General features: G+C 39.4%; 2 pseudogenes; one reads left to right on the top strand and one right to left on the bottom strand.

Annotated features, from left to right (window-relative positions):
- Nucleotides 1-564: 564 nt before the first annotated feature.
- Nucleotides 565-3,974, bottom strand: LOC101718259 (ribosome biogenesis protein BRX1 homolog; annotated as a pseudogene).
- LOC101717923 (BCL2/adenovirus E1B 19 kDa protein-interacting protein 2 pseudogene) lies at nucleotides 1,088-2,157 on the top strand (annotated as a pseudogene).
- Nucleotides 3,975-5,198: the final 1,224 nt, after the last annotated feature.

The following is a 5,198-nucleotide window of genomic DNA, read 5'->3' on the forward strand; positions in this document are numbered from 1 at the left end:
AACCACAAGATGTATTTTGACCACCTGCATGTGATAGTGTTCAGCCGTCCCCTAGCAACAGCTAATCAGTAGTTAGCAACCGTTTGCAGCTTGGATGCGCAAGGCACAATCAATCAGGTTCAATTGCCAATCTAGAACCTTGCTCTAACCACTATAAAAACCCCTGCTGATTTGGAGTCGGGGCTCTCAATCTTGACCCGCTGTGGCGGTGACGGTTGGGAGTCCCTGCTCGAGCTTGAATAAACGACCCTCGTGTGTTTACGTCGGAATCGTCTCCTTGGTGGTCTTTGGGGACCTCGAAATCTGGGCACAACAAAACTGTGCCACTATAAACACGGGTGCACATATATTTCTGTGGTATGATTTTTTTAATTCTTTTTTTTAACTGATGAGTTTTGATGATACAGTGCTTTATTTAGAAAAAGATAAACACCACTGATTCTAAGATTTTTTTTCTTTCAAGTGGCATATTAATTAGACAAAGTACTCCAGGACAATAGATGTATTTACACAATTAATATGAAATAAATATACAATATTTGGAAAACTTAGTTATCCATTGATTCATTTTGCATTTCCACTGTTCATCTTGTGTTTCCATTTTCTTTACCTTTTGTAAATTCTTTTTTTCCTTGCTTTCAAATCGACTTTTGGCTCTGGTTTTACCCACTGTATTTCTATTGGTTTTTCCTCAGCTGGTGTAACAAAAACATCATTATTGGGATCGTGTGGAAGAACAGTCTTTGGCTCTTTCTTTCTCAGTTTCTGCACATCTTTTACTTGCTGTTTCTCTTTGTATTTTGCAGCTGTGATGGATCTTACGATACACTGATGCATGTTTGGTGACTGTTGATGAGGATTTTCATATAAAGTTGGTCCTCCAAAACTTCCCTGAGGTCACTTCCGCCGGGCAGCTCACTGTGTCCGGGTCAGTAACTGCTGCCGCTGTCTACAGCTGCAGCTGCGGCTGTGGGCTGGGATCTCCACTGCCGACTGAAGGGAGCAGGCTCCCCTTGGTGCTGTCTTCTGCGACCTGCCCATCAGCCCCACGTCGCCAGCCTGGAGGGGCGAGGAGGACGAGGGGGCTGAGGCTTCCTCCCGGACCACTGGCTCTCTGGATTATCAGGAGTATGTAGTTGACATTGAATCCAGCCGGAGGATGGAAGGTGTGGAACTGAAAGAAGAATGGCAAGATGAAGATTTTCCAATGCCTTGAACTTCAGATACATATTTGAGTGAAAGAGCATGTTTGTGCCTTCTAGACCTTTACCAGAAGATGACAGTATTAAAGCAGACATCCTGGGTGTACCTGGCCCAGAGAACCAGCCCAACTCACCAGAAGTTAATGGAAATAAAGTGAGAAAGAAACTAATGGCTCCAGACCTTAGCCTGACACTGGATCCTAGCGATGGTTCTGTGCTGTCAGATGACTTGGATGAAAGTGGGGAGATCGACTTAGATGGCTTGGACACACCATCGGAGAACAGTAATGAGTTTGAGTGGGAAGATGATCTTCCAAAACCCAAAACTACTGAAATCATTAGGAAAGGCTCAATTACTGAGTACACTGCAGCAGAGGAGCAAGAAGATGGGTGACACTGGTGCGTGTTCAGGATTGGGGAACAAGACCATCAGATTGATATGAAGGCAATCAAACCCTATAAAAAAGTCATCAGCCACAGAGGATATTATGGGGATGGATTAAATGCCATTGTTGTGTTCACTGTCTGTTTTATGCCTGAGAGTGGTCAGCCCAACTATAGATGCCTGATGGACAGTCTCTTTAAGTATGTTATTGGCACTTTGGAACTGTTAGTAGCAGAGAACTACATGATAGTTTATTTAAATGATGCAACAACTCAAAGAAAAATGCCCAGTCTGGGATGGCTCAGGAAATGCTATCAGCAAATTGATAGAAGGTTACAGAAAAACCTGAAATCTCTAATCATTGTACATCCCTCTTGGTTTATCAGAACACTTCTGGCTGTTACAAGACCATTTATTAGCTCAAAATTCAGCCAAAAAATTAGATACGTCTTTAATATGGCAGAACTAGCAGAACTTGTTCCCAAGGAGTATGTTGGCATATCAGAATGCATCAAGCAAGTTGATCAAGAGCTTAATGGAAAATAAGATGAACCAAAAAGTGAGCAATAAGTTTGGCCTCAAGTTAAACAAGACTGAAGAATGTGCTGATGAAACGGTGTTCTGTTTTACATTCTTGATGCATTTCTTGGCTTGTATTTTTGTGTAATCTGTTACAAAATCAATTTGACTTTTTAATGGACTTTTGTACAAGGGACTGTTCACTGCTGTTTTGGTTTTTTAAATCTCTTGAATTTAGCTCTTCAGTAGCTACTTACATTGTACTCACTTTATATTTTCTATTGCTAAATAGCAGAGAACTACACTTTATATAAACAATTTTTGCATTTGTTTGTTGAATAATGCATCTTCAGTAAAATATTTATATGCATAAATGGCAAAGGAAAGAAATAATATATATTTTTATGTTTTTGAACAATATTTTTTAATGTATACCTATCTTGTGGAAGAATATGCAGGTAAATAAGACCATGATTTTGTAAAGTGCATGTTAGAATTTTTGTTTTTGTAAATGGTGGAATACATTTCCCGGGTAACTTAAAAAATTAAGTTGCTATGCTCTAAGGCAAGAGACAGTTAAATTGATCCTCATGAATACCCAAAGATAATATACATAATCTTAAATAGGTTAGTACCATCCCAAGCTCACTTGATGTGTATAGTTCTTTAGCTCAAAAGTGCAAATACAAGTGTATAGCACACTTTCTCCTTTTTAAACACAAGTCAAAACGCCATTCTTCAGAGCTAGAGATTTCTAGAGGCTAGAAATTAGGGTCTGTGTGTATGTATATTTGGGACATTTTATCTTCTGGCCCAAAGTCAGAACTGTTATAAAAATATTGGATTTGTTCACTAATGTGAAATAAGCCATGTGTCCAGGTTATTGCCCCCCTGAATCCTTGAATACCAGTAGTACTGTAGAGAATATGATGAGTTTTCACTGTTACTCTTCTGTAGAACACAGGGGCTGCTTTTAAAATTATTCTCATTGTGGGGACTTTACCAAAATACTTCCATGTCAGTTATTTGAACTCAGTGGTAGTTTGGCCTAATAAGATATTGTATGTTTTTAAGTTTGTCGAATAGTGTTTGACAGTTCTGTAAATTAGAAAAAAAAAAAAAAAACTTCCTTGAAAAAATCTTTATCAGATTTAATACAAAACGAGGTCCTAGTTCTACAAGTTGAGCATCTTCATCTATGACCTGAAAGTTCCAAAACCATATCCTATTATCCAAAATGGTAAAAGTAAATACACGGTCCACAAATGGCTGGCTTTTGGGATGATATCGTGGAGTACTAAAACTCTGAATTTAGAGTTCTTTTAACAAAGCATAATGTGGCAATTCATCAAAAGCAGGGTCAAAAGACAAAATCGGCCAAGAACCTTTCAAACAGTTTCCAGTCATCTTCAGTTCTGCTAGGCTATGAATATTTTGAACAAGGAATTTGGCAGAGGGCCCATGAGGTGAATTCAAAAGCCACATATAAAGAATCTTGTTTTTTCTTAGCTTCAAAATAGATGCATTTATTGTAGTTTTTCATTTCACAGACCTCATTAATCACAAATAATTTATCTTTATGATCCATTTTAGTATCTGCTTTAGAATGAGGCATCAACATTCTCAAGTCTTGCATTAAATGTCTTGTTCTGAAATATATTCCTCTGGAAGAAAAGATGAGAATCCGTTCCTTATTTTTCCACTTGCCTTTGCAAATGGGACCTGGGATACAGTCCTTCTCTGCTTCCTCCATCTCCTTTGGCCCAGCGGATGACTTAGCTGGAGGCTCGGCATCTTTTTTTGTTTCTTTTTGGCTTCTTCACCAAAACCGCCAAGTCCCCACGCCGCTTCCTCTCGGGTGCCGACATCTTGCCTCACCACCTTCCCTCTTGACCGTACTTCCAGTTCTCTGATTCTTTTAATTCTTTGGGGAAGATCCCCAGCAGGGGAATAGCTGAGTCCAATGGGCCTTCCAGTCCTAGTTCTTTGAGGTATCTCCATACTGATTTTCACAGTGGTTGCACCAGTCTACACTCCCACCAACAGTGGAGAAGGGTTCCTTTCTCCCCACACCCCTGCCAGCATTTGTTATTGGTTAATTTCTTGATAGCAGCCACTGTTTCTGGGGTGAGGTGAAATATCAGTGTTGTTTTCCTCTGCATCTCTGGAATGACCAGTGATGTTAAACATTTTTTCATATATTTATTTGCTGCTTTTACTTCTTTGTCTGAGAAATGTCTGTTCATTTCCGATGTCCATTTTTGAATTGGGTCTGTGAATTTGAGGGGTCTGATTTTTTTCAGTTCTTTATATATTCTAGATAGTAGTCCTTCGTCTGAGGTATAGTTTTTAGCAGCATTCTTAGACACTTAGGTACAAGTAGCTGTCCCACATTTGGGATAGAAAAAACATCTGCATACATCACTGAATGTCCTTGGGGTGAAATCATCCCAAGTTGAGACCAGTGTAAGTAATGAAGACAATCACACTGAAAGCCATCCTGGCATAGTAGGAGTCTTGTTTGCCTAATTTTTTAACTGTAGTTTTTGCTACCCTTCTGTCTTATTAAAACTAGAGAATAATATTTCATGTTTCTGGAAAGATTAGGAGAGATCACTATGAGAAGGTATGGAAATAGGACAGCAAATCAAAGGGTCGCGGGTGTTCAGGGCCAGAAGATAATTTCCTACCTCTTTTCTCTAAGGATTGAAGTTACTAATGTTAAACAGAAAATTTCTGAATAGTATCAGTACAGAGACGGTTGTTCTACTTTCTAGAATCTACACTATGAAAATGACAAGGTCTATTCAAGAGCAGCATGCTACTTTCTGGGCAGAATGCTCCACATGGCTTAGAAAAGCATCTTGGAATATGGGCATTGATTTTCCTACATCCTGTCCTTGGCATCCAATGGGGCAGTGGGACTCAATATATTCCAGTGATGGAATACAAAATTGCTGCTAGAACCCATGGATCACAAAGGGTCTAGGATCAGAAGGAGCAGTTGCAGAAATGAGGCCTTGTGTTAGTCACGTTCCCATCACTGCCACAAAATACTAAACATCCACAACCTATGAAAAGAGAGGTCTATT

Source organism: Heterocephalus glaber, unplaced genomic scaffold (assembly GCF_053883595.1).
Source record: "Heterocephalus glaber isolate CG9 unplaced genomic scaffold, H.glaber_assembly_v1.0 deba00000281, whole genome shotgun sequence".
Lineage (NCBI taxonomy): Eukaryota > Metazoa > Chordata > Mammalia > Rodentia > Bathyergidae > Heterocephalus > Heterocephalus glaber.